The sequence below is a fragment of the Choloepus didactylus genome, chromosome 4 (assembly GCF_015220235.1).
Source record: "Choloepus didactylus isolate mChoDid1 chromosome 4, mChoDid1.pri, whole genome shotgun sequence".
NCBI lineage: Eukaryota > Metazoa > Chordata > Mammalia > Pilosa > Megalonychidae > Choloepus > Choloepus didactylus.
The window spans coordinates 58,696,009-58,715,258 of record NC_051310.1 but is presented as its reverse complement, the minus strand read 5'-3'; positions in this window follow the sequence as shown (position 1 = coordinate 58,715,258).

Genomic DNA, 19,250 nt, shown 5'->3' with positions numbered 1-19,250 from the left:
TTCCTTAACCCTTATGAGATGAATAGCTTCTCTGTAGACACATAGGAGTATAAAGGAAGAGAAACTAAAAAAAGAAGTACACAGGCCCTATCCCCTACCTTCAGAAAATTTTTCATTTAATGGAGACAAGACAGATTCTCCTGAAAATACTATAAGAACATTTTCAAAGCAACATATAAATGCTGCAAACTATTCGAAGGGGAATATAGAGTAAAGGCAAGTAAAGTTAATCAGAGGAGGTAACTTTGGAATCTTGTTTAGAAGGAACTTGGGAAAGGGTGAAGGAAAGGCATTTCAGACATAAGAAATGGAAGGAGTCACATATTAGCAGCAGCCAGTCACATGCTAATACTGCAAATTTGACTCAGTCATTACCCTAAAATTTGTAGGAAAGCAAGATATATATTTTCAAAGAGAAAAAAAGAGGATAAGAGCAGAACCATATGAAGTCCTAGACATTCAGATTTCTAAAGAAGCACAGAGCCTAGCCCCTAACCTACCATTTTCCTCTTCAAAGATACCCAGTTTTTTAGAATTATCTGTTTTCTGAGGCTCACCACAAGTGCTATGTTAACCTGTAGTTCAATAGATGGAAACAGAAATTCTTCTCCGATCATCCTCCAAATAGGATTCCTTTTGTTTCCACATCAGTGTTCTTAAAACGAAGACTTCAACTGATCTACACCCACATGAATTTTTCTGATCTATTTCCAATGTACCCAGATTTCAGAAATAACACCCAGATCTGAACAAGATAAAGTACCCAGTTAGGGTAGAGCTCACCTGAGCAATCAGTAGTTTGGTCTGTTAATCTCATTCACCTTGAAGTCTTGTAGAGCCAGCCAAAGCACCCTGACATCAGGGACCTCAACTCCAGATTCAGACTTTGCATAAGTTCACTGAATAATCTGGGGGAGCTCTTTAATGTGAAGCTTTCAGCTTCTCCATTCAATTATTCAACAAATATCTCTTAAGCTCCAACTATGTGCCAGGCCCTGTCCAGCCCAGGACGTGCAGCAGTGACCAACAAACAAATGCTCTGCCTACAAGGAGCTTACCTTCTACTGGCAGGAGAAAGAAAATAAACATAATTATTTATTTTTATATAGATAAGTTTTATAAAACATTAGAAGATGATAAGTACAATACAAAATTAAAACAAAGAAAGGGGGTGGGGAGTAGAAGGGGTAGTTATAATTTAAAATAAGATGGTAAGAGTAGGTCTCAATGACTAAGTGACAGTGAAGGGGACAAGGGGGAGCCTTGCAAATGTCTAGGAGAGGGGCATTTCAGACAAAGAAGAAATCAATGCAAAGGCCCTAAGGTGGTAGCATGCCTGGCATGATTGAGGAAGAGCAAAGAGGCTTCCAGAGCTTAGTCTGCTTTCGGAGAGGACTAAGAGGAAATGTAGTTGGAGGGTACTGGGGGAGCAGGTAGTACAAGGCCTTGCAGGTAATTGGAATAACTTTGGCTTTATTCCAAGTGAAACAAAGGATCACTGAGGGGGTTAACATAGTGTATTATGTTCTAAAGCCAGGGGTGAACAGGAGCTCAAGGATATATTAGGATTAGACTTTAAGGTGGCAAGAGTAGAGGCAGAGAAATGAATTAGGAATAGGGTGACAGTACCTCATGTTTGCCCATACTGTTACACTAGAGTCTCAAAGCAATTATTAACTAGTCTCCTCTTTGAGTCTTCAAAGTATCCTAGCTTGAATGATAAAGTACATTATCGCCCGAATTAAGAGGCTGCACCATTGCCACAATTTGAAAAAGAGATAATGGTGATTTGAGATGGTTAATAGCAATGAAGGAGAAGTAGTTTGTGTCAAAAGATATTTTGAAGGTGAAACCACAGGATTTCCTGATGGGTTGGATGTGGACTAGGAGAGAAGGAGAGGAGTCAAGGAGGATGCTAAGATTTTTCAGCTGAGCAACAGGAAGGACAGAGTTGCCATTAAATACGGTAGAGCAGGTTTTGTGGGAGAAGACCACGAGCGCCATTTGGGGCATGTTAATTTTGAGCTATCTGTTAGAAAACCAAGGAAGGTGTCAATTAGGCAGTTGGAAATATGAGTACAGAGTTCAGGAGAGAGGTCTGAGCAGAACATATGAATTTGGGAATTGTTAGCGTGTGGATGGAATCTAGAGTCATGAGATTGGGAGGAATCATCAGAGGTATGACTGTGGAAGACAAGAGGTCCACAGACAGACCCCTGAGGTACCCCAGTGATCCAGCAAAGGAGAACAAGCAGTTAGTGAGGTAGGAGGAAAAGTATGAGTGTCTTCATCTTTAAAATGAATTAGTTGTCCTACATCAGTGATATTTTTTTAAAACTGTGGCCCAACGGATACATCAGGGACAGTCATTTTAAAAGGTAGAGCATAGGCAGGAGTTGGACCACAAGGAGCAAAGAAGATGAATTCTAATCTCCTAATCCCCCTTCAACCAGAGCCAGTTTCATGACTTTTGGCTCCAATTAATGAGCTACTGTGTAAGATTTCACTTATAAAATAGATGGAGGTAGCTGGGGGAGGGGATTCCTGCTACTTAAAAAAAAAATGCAGACCACCACACTGGATAATCTCTAGGCCTATGGTCCCTTCCAACTCTAAAATGTATTTGATTCTACTCAATTCTAACAAAGAAACAATTTTCTAATGTCTAAATCTGCTTACAACAGCATTTGAATTGTTCCTTTTGCCTGAGATAACCCATTTGTTGTAGAAATTAATTCTTACAAAAATAAGAACAGAAAAATAGCAATTGGCCTTGAGGTGTGGGAAGTCAGTTAAGGTTTTAAATATGAATCCAGGAAATGTTTTATTAAACAGCTAAAGCATTTACCGGCTTAGACTAGAGAATAATCCTGCTCTAAATCCCACTAACCTCAGAGTATTCAGTTTATCTAAGAAAGCCACAGAATCACATTCCAAAAACATTTCTTGCTGTACTACACTGACAGAGCAAATGTAATAATGCTTCTACCCACAGTTGTTAATAATAATAATAATAATAGATAATAGTCAGTATTTATCAAGCATTTGATACGTGCCAAGTACTTTACAAATTCCTTATGTGTATTGGTTCACTTAACCCTCTCCCGGTAGGAACGATTAGGCACTTGGTGAATGTCTGTTGAAGGAAAATCATGGCTGAGATCAAGAACAGTTAAGTAAGCCCAAGGTTACCTAGCCAGATTAGTGGGACTGGGATTCAGTACTGGGACTCTCTGACTCCATTGCCAATGTTCTTACACACTGGCATTAATTCACTGGATTGCAATATTGGATATTCCCCCAGCTGCCAGGAGAGTAGGCAGCTGATGGTTCACAGCTGGTTCTCTCCTTGGAAAGTCCCCTCTGTGGTAGGGATCTGCTCCTTCAAAGTTTACTTCCCCTCCTTGGGAAATCCCATACCAATAACTGGTAGATGCAAGGGTACAGAGGCCCAGCACTTTGTCTCAATTCAGGATACTTCTGAAGGGCCATCCCAGCTCCAAAATTCCCCAGAGGACCTGCTAAAGCTTCCATTGTACCACATCCGCTTCTCCCTTTGTCCAGTCCAGTTTTCTTCATTCCTTCATGACAGCAGTCTCCAATAAACCTCCTGCACACAAATCTCCATCTCAGGGTCTGCATCCTGGTGAACACAACCGCTAGTTTTCCAGGTTGCTATGACAAATACTCCACAAAGAGTTCGAGTAAACAATGGGAATTTATTGGCTCACAGTTTCAAAGGTCAGAAGTCCCAATCAAGGCATTGACTTGAAGGCTTGCTTCCACCAGGGGTCAGCGGCCTTCTAGCTGGCCAGCAGTCCTTGGATTCCTTGGCTTTCTTGCCCCATGACAATATTCTCTCCGTACTCTTCTGGATTCTTGCTGACTTCTGGCTCCTGGCTTTTCCTCTTGACTCTCTCTCTCTTTGTCTGAATTTCTTCTGCTTATAAAGGACTCCAGTAATCAGATTAAGGCACACACTCATTCAGTTGGCCCACACCCTAACTAAAGCAATATCTTCAAGAAACCCCATTTACAATGGGCCCAAACCCACAGAAACAAAGACAAAGACCAAAAACATTCCTTTTGCAGGATACGTAATTCAACCCATCATACCAACTAAGATGACATCTGCAGAGATCTGCTTCTACCATTCATTCTATTCATTTAGTAACCAACCAGTATTTATTGAGCTCCAGGTTTCTTCTGTTGAGAATTACCTATTCATAACATTTGTGCATTATATTGGCTTGTTTGGTTTTTAAATTTATAGGAGTTCTTTTACATAGTGTGGATAACAATCTTGTGTTAGTCAGGTGTGATCCATATCTATTCTCCCAGTCTGGGTCTTGCCTTTCAACTGTATGGTATGTTTTTTATGCAGATGTCTTTATTTTGTGGTTGCCAAGCATATGCATCTTTATGGATCTTTCTTGGGTGTACATATTATGTGTCTTGTCTAACATAGCCTTCCCTACCTGAAAATAAAAAAAATGCAAATTAAAGTAACAATGAGATTCAATTTCACACTAATCAGATTAGCAAAATTTTTAAAAGTCTGATAATAACAAGTGCAAGTGAGAGTTGGGAAGGGGGAAACTTCCTGCACTGCCAGTAATAGGTACAATTTTTAGGGCACTTTAGCACAATTTAATGAAGTTGAATATAGCCATACCTGTAACCCAAATTCCCCTTGTAGGTATAAACCCTAGGGAAATTCTCACACTTGGGTATGAGGAGGCACTTACAAGATTGTTCATAGCAACACTGGATTTGGAAATAACATAAATGTCCTTCAAAAGGAGATGAATGAATAAATTGTGGATTATTTATACAATGGAATATCATATGGTTATCAAATGAAATAAACATGGATAAATCTGCAAAACACTATGTAGAACAGAAGTACAAAGGACTAACTTTTATGTTAAGTTTATAAGTCTGAAAAGTAATAAGAGATTTTTTGGGATACACAAATATGTAGTATAAGTACAGGCACTGTAATGATAAACATTGAATTCATGATACTGTTTGTCTCTGGGTGAGACAGAAGTAGGGAAAGAATGGAGTTGGGGTACCCAAGGGCCTCTACAACTTCACTGAAGTTTTATTTCTTAAATTAAAAAAAAAGAGAGAAAGATCTGAAATAATTACAGGATAATGATGGGATTTAATAGAGCTCAATGGTGAGTTCATTACATCACTCCCTATTAGTGTATATCCAGAATATGACAAAAAAATGCATTAAAATAAAAAAATAAAAACTGTTTCACTACAATTGAGGATTAAAAACAGGTTTCTTGGTATTGTTTCTGATAGACCCTGATGGATGCAAAACAATTTGATAAGAGATACAGAATACATGTCTCATGGAAGGCACATGGTGACAATAACTTGCTAAGGAGTTTTTCCTAAATTTGATCAGCAAATGAGACTCCCTGAAGGCCCTTGAGCAGAGGGCAATATGAGAGCCTCTGTCCTTTAGAAGCTGAGACTCCCAAGGCTGCACAGGTGTTTGGAACAGGGAGCAAGAGGAAGAGGAGAGACTGGGTGGGAAGGTATTCCTGGTGGGCAGTCAGGAGACCTCCAGAAAGCAGAACCAATGAGAGTGGAAGCAGACAAGAAAATGTGCACAATTATATTCTACCTCACATTTAGAATTTATTAATTTTTAATTAATGAAATGTGAGCAGTAGAGCAGAACAAGAAGTCAGAACTGATTCTGAATCAGATGCCTGAGTAATGATGGAAGCTGGTATGATTAGCAGAAGCAGAGACCCCCAAAACAGGAGCTGGTTGCCAGAGACGCTGGTTTTAAACATACTGGAGTTGAGGTGCTGATGGGCCCTCCAGGGAGAGAAAATAATTAGGTGGCTGTGGTTGAAGGTGGCAATCTGGAATTTGAAGAATGGTTTGGGGAGTCAACTGCAGAGAGATGATAGATGGAGACATGAGAATGCCAAATTAAGAGCTTTGAAGAAGGAGGAAGAGGTGGAGCAGGAAGCGAGGAGAGAACCTCGGGGAGCAAAACGTAGCTTTTAAGCTGCACCTTCCCTTTAGCCCTGCACAGCAGGCCTGTCCCTAACATCTCTTGCCCCGGGCAGGAAAATAAATGGAAGTCTCAATTGGCAGCCTGCCTGTTCTGTTCCCACCCCTGGCTCCATCCTGCATCGTGAGGACCTGGGGTACATGTGTGGGGATACCCCAGCCCTCATGACCAAGTTCCATGCCCCAGCCATCCACCCCCACACGTACAACCAGCAGCTGCCCCAAACTCACCCAGGAAGGAGGGCTGCATATCCCCTGGAAGCAGGAGTGGGGTCATTTGGGCAGAAATTGTGTTGTCTTGGGTACCCAGGTTATGAAAAGGTGCAACATGAGCTCTTGGTGGACACTTCTCCTTAATGCCAAGAACATCTTGTCCCCAGGGTTAGGAGCACGAGTACAGCAGCTCCCTCTGAGCAGGGGGTCAGAATAGGGGCCTGGTTGCCCAGGTCTAAGAGTAGTACTGCTCCATGGCTAATACAGAGCTGCATTCATAGACTGTCCCTCTGGAACACCTCATGTCTGTCTCAGTCTTTCCATTTCCACTCAGGTCCCCAGGGATATGAGGTAGAGCTCTGGTGGGAGAGTAGAAAAAGTGTAGATATTCAAGGGCCCCAGTAATTCATTAACTCTCTATACTTCTCTATAAGCAAAGGAGAATGAGTATCTGTTGATCATTCACTCAATAAAAGTCTGAACATGAAAGGCAAAGGATAAGTACCTCCTCTTTGAGCCAATGCTAGACTGGGAGCCAGTTCTCCCAGGGAACCCCTATGCTATCCTGACTCAGCAACTCCCTATCCCACCTGCAGCCTATCAACAGATGCTAGTGATCTCAGTACCAGCCAAGCTAACATAAGCAACAAAAGTAGCCAGAGCATTATGCAAATTAAAAATCTGAAATGAGTTATAATAATAATGGCACTTATTATTAGTTTAATACACTGTTTAGATTTAGCAAGAAAATTTGTGCCTGAAGAGAAAAAATTAGGAAATCTGCCTATCCCATCACATGTGTCCCTAAAAGAATAAATCTACTGAGCTTAGAAATATATGTTTAAAAATGCACTGAACTTTCAAAGAGTTATTTGGTGCTCAAGATACCAAAAGCTCAATTTTTCTGTGCTGATGAAATGGAATATTTTCTCCTATCATCCTTCAAGTTTGTACTGCCACAGTAAGATAGAGTATCTTACATTTTAAAGCTATGAGAAATTTGTTGGCAAGGTCTCTTTGATGCAGATTATTCCACAACATAAATCAGAGCTGGTTAAACACACAAGAAACAAGAGATGGCAATTCAAGTAATTTTACAATTTGCTATACACAGTAGTAAGAAAAACAGGAAGTAGGTGTTTATTAGCAGTTCCAAATATACCAGCCAAAATACAACTCCCCATGGAGTCTGAGTTATTCAAAATATAGCAAAGAACAGAATTCCTAAGATTATAAAAGGGTAATTAATCACAAGCAGTGTTCACAGACCAGTGATTTGGAAACTACCTTCTTATTGAAGATCTGGATCAAGAGCAAACTTCAAAGCAAAATTAATTGATCTCAGATTCACTGTGTCTGGTCAATATCCCCTCACCAAAAAATGTTACTTTAAGCCCACTCAGCAGTCTATATTACGTAACAATTCTCTACACAGTGTATTTTTCACCTAACTCTGTTGGTAGTTCACTGCCTTCCCACAGAAATGTTCATATTAAGAACACCACTTTTTACCGATAATCTGTAAATTGCATTCAAAAGTCTGGCATGTTGTTTTAGGCTTGCTCCGTAGAAACCCAAGCTCACCATGGAGCCAGTTTCACAAAGTGGGAGGAGCTGCTTGCTTGAAAAGCTAACATAACTTGTGGCTTTCAAAAATTTGTCCTTGATTGAGTGAACTCTTTAAATATATGTCTCAACCATTTCTGAATGAAGAGAAAGAAACTTTTATTTCATGGCAGTGGTCCAAAAACACATCACTTGAAATATAAGAAATGTAAATATATTGTAATTTTTCAGGAATAATGTAAGGGATTTAAATGTGAATTATGATCTGATTTATCAATTATTTGCTTATGTCTGCTGAGACTGGATAATTAGCTGATTAGGAGTCTTAAGACCTTTGGCAATAATGATTACTCATGAGAGATATTGTGGACAAAACCCTCAACATTCTGTGATTCAGTTTCTCCCTGTGTAAATTAAGAAAGTTGGCTGTTCGATTCTGCTATGTGGCAACTTAAATACCTGGATAGTACAATTAAGTCCTCTGATGGGAGTCACTTTGAAAGTGCAAAGAACAGTGAATTAAATAATTTGTCTTAGGGGTGGAAATGGAAGATATTAGGTAAGGGAATCTATGTGTATATCTATTTGGACTGGTCTACATACATCTTACACAAGTCTTTGTGTTCTTACGAGTTTAGATTTATTAAGGAGGAGAAGGCATATGAGTTCTTTGAAAATAGCTCCATTGGTAAAGGTGAGAAATTAGCAATGGGCTAATTAGAGGCAAATTAGCTCTTGGCCCAGGTCTGAATGAAGAGACCTCAATGCCTGATTTTTTTTTTTTTTCAATCTTCATTTTATTGAGATATATTCACATACCACGCAGTCATACAAAACAAATCGTACATTTGATTGTTTACAGTACCATTACATAGTGGTACATTCATCACCCAAATCAATCCCTGACACCTTCATTGGCACACACACAAAAATAACAAGAATAATAATTAGAGTGAAAAAGAGCAATTGAAGTAAAAAAGAACACTGGGTACCTTTGTCTGTTTGTTTCCTTCCCCTATTTTTCTACTCATCCATCCATAAACTAGACAAAGTGGAGTGTGGTCCTTATGGCTTTCCCAATCCCATTGTCACCCCTCATAAGCTACATTTTTATACAACTGTCTTCGAGATTCATGGGTTCTGGGTTGTAGTTTGATAGTTTCAGGTATCCACCACCAGCTACCCCAATTCTTTAGAACCTAAAAAGGGTTGTCTAAAGTGTGCATAAGAGTGCCCACCAGAGTGACCTCTCGGCTCCTTTTGGAATCTCTCTGCCACTGAAGCTTATTTCATTTCCTTTCACATCCCCCTTTTGGTCAAAAAGATGTTCTCCGTCCCACGATGCCAGGTCTACATTCCTCCCCAGGAGTCATATTCCACGTTGCCAGGGAGATTCACTCCCCTGGGTGTCTGATCCCACGTAGCGGGGAGGGCAGTGATTTCAGCTTTCAAGTTGGCTTAGCTAGAGAGACAGGGCCACATCTGAGCAACAAAGAGGCATTCGGGAGGAGGCTCTTAGGCACAATTATAGGGAGGCCTAGCCTCTCCTTTGCAGCAACCGTCTTCCCAAGGGTAAAACCTGTGGTAGAGGATTGCCTGATTTTTGAATCTCAACCTGTTAGAAGGCTAGGCTGCCAGCTTTGTTATCAGTTGAACTCCACTGCTTTTGTGGTTGGCCAGTGTTAATCAGCCTGACAGAGAGAAAAAGATAAGAGTGGAAGAGAGGAAAAGAGAGAGAGGGAAAAGGAGGAATGGACATGTCGACATATTTCTCCCCCCTCTGACAGGATGATCAAGAGGCAGTGTGCCGAGATGCCTATACATTCTAAATACTGTTTCCTCCCCCCTAGATAAGCAGGAGGGTAAACAGTTTCTCATGTGGCTAAATTTTGGACAACAAAATGTTGCATCAATAAAGATGGCTACTCCCAGTGGTAGCTCTAAAGCCTCCCAGAAAATTCTCTCTGTTTGCTTTCCCCAGCAGAGGACCTCAAGGAAACCCTAAGGAACAGTGGAGCCACTGAACAGAAGGAGCTTGGTCCCAGAATCTATGTTTGGAGGAAATCCCACAGAAGTCACCCTCTGAACATCCAGTGGACTTTGCTTAAGCAAGAATAAGACTTAAATTGTGTTAAGCTACTCAGATTTGGGATCTGTTTGTTACAGCAGCACTTAGCCTACTTTCTCTAATACAGACAAGTAAATATAGACTCATTAAATCAGTTCTCTTCAGCTGATCAGCTCTAGGTCCTGCGGCATCTGGATAAGTTGGCAAAAAAGTCTTTCTTGTTCACTCCCTTGTTTTTCTGGCAAGCCAAGCTTCCTGCTGACCAGCTCAATTGCTGGTGGTAGCCTGAGCCATGGCCTCCTCCTGGAACTTCTGAAATAAAGAAGGCCACAGATGTTCTCTGCAGGCCACACCCTGGAAATTCACTCCACACTGGATGGGGTACAAAGTCCATTTTCTCTTATTTGCAGAGTGTACTCGGGCCTCAGTTCCCTGTCTCCCCACACCAACCTATAATTAAACATGTTTATTCCTAATGTGGGAAAGCCAAACCTAGAGGAGGTATTGTTGCCTGTTGTGATCATTCTCAGAGCATGGCCTGGTTGGTGCCCACATTAGTGATCAGGTAGAAGGACCCACACAAAAGTATTTTAAACTCATTCCTCTAATTCTGATGAATTAGGCACAAGGAGTAACCCCAAGATTTCCAGCAACCTGGAGCTAATGGAAGGACTCTAGTCACCTGCTCTGAGAAGCAGTAGGCGGCCAAAGAGAGAAACAACAGTGGGAGAGTTAGAAAATACTGTCAGCTTTGCCTAGAATCTCACAGGCTGTAGCATATTCTCTAGGTAATATAAACCAAAAGAGTTATTGAATATGAACTGAAAATAACTTTGTCAAAATTTTCTTCATCCAGTTGATGCCCAATACGGCCTCTGTTTTTTGCAGCTCTGCTAGAACTATAAACCAGCAGACATGGGCCACAGCTGGCCCACAAATATGTTTGTTTGGTCCTCATGGTGTTTTAAAAATAGTGATAGCAAGATTTTGAAAATGAGATTTTTTTTTAATGAGATCTCAAACAGTAACCCAGATTTCTGGATCTGTGTTCTGCCTGTGGTGATACTCCATGGGAACTAAGCTGCTGCTATCCCACTGGCTGTCCGCTCGGCCCTGGCTTGAGCAGTGTCCACCATTCTGGCCACTCCACTCATTTGTGTCACCTGCCTACCCCCATAGGTTTTCCCCCTGGGATGCATTTATATTAATTGATTCAACACACATTTTTTTCCATGGCTTGCCAAGTCCTGCACGTGGCTTGTAAATAAGAGCAGTCCCTTCTCAAGAAAAGACCAGCATCTGGAAGAATGAAGATGGACAGGAAAGGACATTCCTTCATCATAGGTGACCACTTCCTTCTCTTCCACTGGTCATGGAGCAGGGAAGGAAAGGAAAACAGGAGGCTCACTCACCACTAGCTCTGCGTTCCTAAGGCAGTAGTTTCCAAAGCTTTGCAGTCACCAATAGAGGAATCCAATCAAGGGGGTAGGAGGTGGCGCTGAACTTGTGGCCGCAACTTGCCTCTGCAAGATGAGTGGGGGTCCCCTCTGTGCTCTCTCTGTGGTTGCCCCAACTCCCAGGCACTTCAGCAGGTGTTGGTGTCAGGAAGAAACTCCCCAAAGTATAGCAAACATCTGCAGCCTGACCCAAGCCTTGGCTCCCCTGCTGTTTCCCACTTTATACTGCCCATTAAACAAATACCATGTGATAGGGTGTCTAAGGGAGGCACAGAGAATTCATGGATATGGGCTGATCTTTCTGCTGCTCATTATCACAGTCCCTGGATTTCTTTTGTGTTTGTTCCTTGGTTTATTATACCTTAGGCTTTATTTTCTTGTATTTTCTTTTCTTCTCATTCTCCTTCTCTTCCTTCTTTCCTCCCCCACCTCATTATAATTATTAAGTGCTCTTCAGCTTCTGAATAAAGCATTTCAAAAGGTAAAAATCTTATTTGTTCCCTGATAACTGTTTTGATGCTGCAGACAGAAACTCCAAGAAGGCAGGGATCATTCTGTCTGGTCCCAGTCTGGCCCATAATGGATGCTAAATATTTGCTGAATGAGTGAAGACATGAATGAATGAAAAACGTGAAGACCTAGTAGCATATTATAGTGAGAGAGGCACATTACTCATTAATATCTGAGAATGTGGGAAAGTACTTCCTTTTCTTCACTGTAAAGTCTGAAATACAAGCACTTGGAAATTTCATGGATCCTAGGATACTTTCACGAGGTTTGAAATTTATGGTTTCTAGTCTGCCCCTAACATCACCAAAATATCAGCGTAAACTCACCTAGAATCTGTCGCTATTTCTGAGCTTTGCATCTTCTATGAGACAAGAGGAAATTGTCATCTACCTGTGAGGACAGGCCCTCCTTGCCCACAACAACCTGGAAGCCCAAATCCTTTTTTTCTGTTAACTTTGTCCAAGAAAAAGCGAATTTATAAGAGACAGGTCTGTGTCTGAGCATAACTTACTCCTTGGAGGAAAGCAAACAATGACCTTTTTCTGCCTTTGCACCTCGAATTGTGTTTATATCAAGGGTGTGCCTCAAAAGATACATTAGACTTCTTTGCCTTTATTTCAGTGGTTTGCATGAAGGCAGCCTAGAGGCAGGGAGGTGACCTAACTTGACCTCAGCATCACGTGACAGATATTGCTTTGGTTCAATTGTTGTCTGGGAGGGATTGGGGGTTAGATGTGACTTAATAATATTAGCAAAAACAATGGCCTTTTAGTTTATATAGAGTCTTTCTTCCTGTGATTGCAGAGCAAATTTCAGGCCTAATACAAATGACGTTAAGAAGGAACAAGCCAAAGACTTGGCAACTGCAACTGGCAGGATAATTCATTCTTCTATTCTGCAAATATACATCGAGCACCACTACCACCCTGAGGATGTAGTGGGAGTCAGGACAGTCACAATCTCTGCCTTCTCAGGCTTTATGATGCTGTATTTCTGTTTCAATTGATTTTAACATCTCCTATATTGGTTTCTCCCCCCTCGCCCCCCAAATATTATGCGTGTAGATACCCATGAAACATAGCCATCACATACTTCCATCCAGCATTTCCAGTTTCCTCTTCAACAGGGTTTGTCAGAGAAGGCTGGATCCCAGATCAATGAGGAGCATGTTTTGTTGTTGTTTTTAATTAATTTCTGAGGGGAAAAATAGAGTCTTCCAGGAGCAAATAGACAATTAGTCAATAGTACTTATTGAGGATGGGGGAGCAGCAGGGAGATGAGTTAAGTATTTACAAAGTCCTTTCTATCTCAAGGCACTGAGCCAGGAACTGGAAAATTCATGCTCTGTAAAACTGAAGCCCACTCTGAACAAGACCTTCCGGAACCACCCTCTGCCCAAAAGGATTACCTCACTTCCTTAGGATGTCTGCTCCTTTTCTTTTCCCAGCATCCTTTTTATATGAGCACCTTCCAGCCAAATCAATTAAAAAACAACAGTAACAAAAAAAAAAAAAAACACCCACAAAAAACAAAACACATCTCATTTCCCATCTTTGAATGAATCCTGAGAACCATCCAATGCTAATGTTAAACACAGGAGAGCGACAAATGTTTCAAGGGAGTGTTTGGGAGATGAGGAAGTAAGGGTTATCCATTAAGAGTGGATTCAGAAGTGGGAGGGACATGGCTACTGTGAGATGAAGCTCATTTACACGAAACAAAACAAAAATCTGCTAAATGCATCTGGGAAAAAAATAAGATGTGAAAGGCAGAGAAGGGCACAGAGAACAATAAAGGAGGCCTCTGTGTGTGTTTTGCCTTTTGTTAGTTGAGAAGGACAAAAGGAAGCATATATACTTTGTATAACTGACAACCCCAAGAATTTGTTACCTTAAAGTTCAAGTGACCCTTCAACAAATTTTGCAGAGATTTATGCCTGTGCTTCACAATGAAGAAAAATTTTAATTCTGTTATATGAACAAATGAAATATTTTTCACTTATTTTCCTCCATGGGTGACTTGTAGACATCTCTCCTTCTTCCCTTCCTTCCAATGCCATCACCATCCCTCAATGCTTCTGTTTCTTTGGAATTCTGCAGCCAAGTCCCAGAAGTCTCATCCTGAACCTCAGAGAGGAACCTCCACTCTGGTCTGTAAGTGTTCGGATAAAGTAGTCATTTGGGAGAAAGTAATCATTTTCAGGGTTCTTCCAAGTTTTTATTTTGGTAAATAGGCAAAAAGAAAAAAAAATTCCAATAACTCATGAGATCAGAACATTTTTCCTTCTTCACTATGAAAGATTTTTATCATTTTACTCAAAGGCGAGTATTAAGCATCACAAAAACCTTTCCTTAAATACTGAAAAGTCTTTTTCAATCCCCAGGCTTCATCATGACATAACCTATATAAAAGGCAGGCAAGACATTCCAGAGGAAAAGTTGGCCCTGCACATTTAATTATCTTCCGGTATTTCCTTTTCTCCTTAAAAGGCTTAAATAAACTCACTGGTGTTTAATTTTTCTAGTCTTTCCCAAAATTATTGCTACAGCTTTTTAAAATTGGGTAACACAATTTCTGTTCCCAGTTAAATAATGTTCTTCTCTGTGTCATCCAAATTCAACAAGGAAAAAATAGTGTGGCTCTGAACAAAATCTTTTACAACGGATTGAATTTCTTCTAAAAGCATGTAATTCTGCATAGCCAGAAGCAGTTTCTAATCTTTATATATAGGAACTTACAAGGCAAGGAATTCCAAGACATCGGATTAAATGAAAAATGTGAATGAAGAACTACAAGCCCCCGCTCAGCTGACACAAGAAAAGCTCTGTAACATTTTCTACGTTAATAATGGCTGCGGGTGGGAAAAATTGTGGAATATGCCTAATAGGTCTTGTAGGTCATTATTTACTGAAATGCTACACTGAATGGTTATTTCTTTTTAAATACTAATAACCTAGAAAGCCTGGCCTCATTCAGCAAGAGGGTCAACACAGAGGCATCTGATTAGTGTCAAAAATGACTGCCTCTCTTTAGTAAAGGAATTTCCTAAAGGAAACATAATTCACAATGACAAATGTCGGCATTTTTAGAATTGCAAACATTACCTACAGCTTGCATTCAGGTTATGAACCCACTGGACAAAGTTCAGTACTTTGTTTAGGAGCTAGCTGGTGAGCCTAGTCTAAAAAATATGTAAACATGCATCTAAACTATCAATAAAGAGCAACATAACAAATGTCAGAGGTTTGTTAAATGATTGGCATAAATGATTGGCATAACAATAATAGTACTAAGTCTCCTTCCTTTCCACAATCTGCACTTTTGAAGTGTTCACAAATATATTTCTGAACTGGCTTTTTTTCACCAAAATTTCCCACATTTAATGAAAACTGTTCTTAGTAGAATGGGGGAAATGTCTAATGTTGGTGAATAAAATTTTCCCATTCTAACTGCTCATTTGTTAAGCATGTGATTTCAATTTCTTAGTTGTTTGTGTTCCAAGGGATATAACAGTGTTGATATCCATTTAAAAATGGTAAACTTGCTATTAACTTAGTCACATGGCTGGATCTGGCTTGCTACTTAACATTTTCTACCTTTAAACAAAGCACAAAAAATAATAAAACTGCATTAGAAACCACTACTTATCTGTTTATAATTAACTTATTAGTAGACTTTCTTGAAGAAGGAAACCCTTTGAAGTTTCCTCAAGCATCTTTAGAGTTATCTGAGAGTCAAAGTGCTCTATTTATGATAGCCTTAATTTTAGAGGTACGTTGTACAAAATCTAACATATAGGGAGTCTGTTACTCTAAATGCATTCCTTGAATGGATGATTGCTGAGTACATTCTCTAATATTATGGACATATGTATGGTTCAGAAAAATGTTTTCTCCTTTTTTTTTCCTTAAAGTAAAAAAGTTTACAATAGGTTAGGAAATAAGAAATATAATTTGCAAACACAATACTTATAACTTCTATTTTTTGTTATGCATTTGGCATTTATAATTATTATTTAGGCTAAAAACAGTTATGTGTAATATATTTTGTGCTCAATAGATTAATCATTTTTGCATTTACTGTACACCTCCAAAACTATTTTAATGTAATTTTTTAACCAGAAAAGGAATTTGAAATCTGAAAGATGGCTCTAAATTTTATATTTGCAGCAATACAAAAGGGAAAATTTTTAATTCTTAAACCCAAGAAAGTATTATAAATGAAATGTGAAACAGATATATACTGTACATCAAACTTGCTCTCACAGGTGTGCTCTCTTAATGTTAAAACACCCGTGTGAATTTTTAGTTTCCCATAATGTAATGGGAGACAATAAATTCTGAAGTTACCCCATTTGCCTTCAACCCTAACCACAGAAGAAGTAACCTCTTGTCTATTTAGATTTTCTGAGTATACCCATGTCCTTCTGTGTGTCATACCAAAGCAAAGGTTTGTGTTGCAAGCCGGAGCTTATTGCAAGATCAAAGCTCTGGGCCACTCACAATAAAATAAGAGGGTAAAGCCCAAAGAATCAAAGAAACAAAGGAAACGTTTAGGAGATAAGGATCAGTCTCAGATATGACATTTCATCCAGATCAGATCCTGTGCAGAAGTTCAATTCAAAGTTCATAAGACAAAAAGACAACGCAATAAGCTTTAAGACTTGGTGGATTCCCTTTATCTGCATGTCACTGATTTTATTTCCATTTTTTAGAATCAGAGAATGTCCTTTCCTGGATAACTGAACTTGTCTCATCTTTTAAAATCCTATGTGCATATATGGTCATGTATGAATAGGCAAGGTTGTTGTTTCATGGAAATATCGCCAACCTAACCATTACATTATAATCAGGTATGAGTTAGTACCCCTATAAAGAGTAAAAAAGAAGAGTTTAATGAAAATGGCATTTTCTGATTATTTTGCTCCATTTGTTACATACAATTCTCCAAAATAAACACAAAAATCACATATCATAAGCACTTAAATAAAATTCATGTTTTCATGGGAAATAAAACACAGGTAAATATTCTTTGTAAAAGAATTTCAAATACTGTGTTATGTAAATTGATTAAATGGCTTACTGAATTTGCTATTCTAACACAATTCCAAAGCATATATCGATGCTGTTATCGAAGCTCAAGGTATGGTTTTTCATTGTATGATTTTGATTATTTCAGTGCATATACATATATTGAAATAGTATGAGTTACATAAGAAGAATAAAAAAAGTCATTTCACAAGATTTGGAAAAAATTTTCTAAGTTATTTTATTTTTTTCAAGATTTAAGGTAGCTTTATGAATTTAAAGTTACTGTCATCTTTTACAATTAAATCAATGCACAAGGGTTAATACATTCAAAACATATATTACTTTAAATTTATTTCAACAGTGTTAAGTTTTATAGCTAAAATTATTATTTAAAACTCTTGGACTGATAATAGCATAACATTTATAATCATTCAAATTCAGTTTTCAAGTGGAATTTTACATTGTGTTACATTTACAGGTATGTAAATTTGTAAATTGCTTTAATTTCTCATATTAGTACAGGATTTCTATACAATATATCTTTGACCCAAAATGATGAGCATAAAATTATTGTTCAGCTTGGAATTTGTATATCTGTGGCCTTAGAAATTCTGATAAGCATTTTCTCTTCTGTAGCTCAGACACTTTATTGGTGTCATCTAAATCACCAACACAACCATGGGCATTATCACAGCTATTACTTAATGAGCCTCCAGGATAAAAGTGCCTCTACCATGCAAGGGCTTCACACTGGCCTAGGCTTGTCCCCAGCACAACCCCAAAGGGTACCTGGTAGCATCGTTCCTGTTCTGCAGATGACGGCAACCAAGCCCCGAGAGGTCAGGTGATTTTCTGAGAGGTACAGGACAGGTCATTGGCAGAGTCCCACTCTCTCCAATTCAAAAGTAAGTTTTCCTTTTCCATAGCTTCACTAGCCATGGAACAAGAGTCTACATCCCTCCATGAGCATAAAGAAATAGGGGTTTCTGTTTAATGTATTCTTGTATCCTCTTGGACTAATGATATTTTAAAAAATAAAAAACAGCTATGGCAGAGACTAGCAGTAAAGACAAAGGCACGTGTAAAATTTATGTCCAAATCATTCAGTGTAACTACTTTGCAAGATTATTTTATGTGTAATTAGAAGGTTAACCAAACTCTCAGGAAGCCCATAGCTGTATTAAGATAACCTCTTACAAACTCTCACCAAGTAAAACATGTACATACAAAAAGTTGCCAAAAAAAAAAAAAGTTCAAATATTTCATTTTATTAAAAGTTTTCTTAACTAACTGGAATGTTTCCTTCGACTTTCTCTTTGGATTCTAAAGTTATATTGTTAAACTGCTTTTCAATTCCCCATACAGTGATTATTTAATCATGCCTTAACCAGCTGTTAACATAGCTTCTCTCCTGATAACAGTTTATTTTTAAAGGAAATTGTCTTTGAAGAAAATATTTTGATATTATGCAGCAAAATTTTTCACTGGTCTAACTTAAAATGTACAAGTTCACTGGAAGAAAAAATCAAAATAAAGAATGAGTACTAGTTGGTCTATGGGGGTAAAGAGGATAATGGCTACGTAAAGATAAAACAGCATCAGCCACTCACAATGGGAGAAAACAACTGGGTTGTTCCACATAAACAAAACTGACTGACAGCTCCTTTTTTCCATGTCCCACTGGTTGTTTTAGTGTCTTTTGGACACAGCCAGTCAAATATCCGTAGATTCTTGTGTCATCTCTTTCTTTCTCTAGTCCTTTCTCTGACCCCAGAATTTAGGTGTTGTTCAAAACCCTTCACTTTTAAGCATGTAAATAAGAGAGGGATGATCTCTGTCTTTGAGGGACATGGGCAGAACTAAGTTGTAGAGGGACCTCCTGAGGCTGCAAAAGAAAGGGAAGATGAGGAGAGAAAAAGAAATTACTCTTTTCTTCTTTTGCTGTGTAGACTTACTAGAACCATGGAATGGGAGAAGGTGGGAGAGAGAAGGCACTGTGACCAAGGAGGAGATGAGACCAATGTCAAGGAGGACAGAGGAAAGGAAATTTTTGCCAAGGCTATGAGGCAGGGTCTCAACCTGGATACTACGGACATTTGGAACTGGAATATTCTTTGGTGTGGGGTTCTGTCCTGTGCCTCATAGACATCAGTAGATGCGAGTAGCATGGCCAAACTCCACTCCTGCCTTCCTGACAACCAAAAATGTCTCCAGACATTGCTAAATGTCCCCAGAGTAGGGATGGGGAGAGTGGACAGGGCCAATCAAAAGACAGTTATCATTTCTACAGCACTCAAACACCACATCCACCACCCCAGGAGACAGTCCCATTCTCATTCAATATTTACTAAGCCCCAC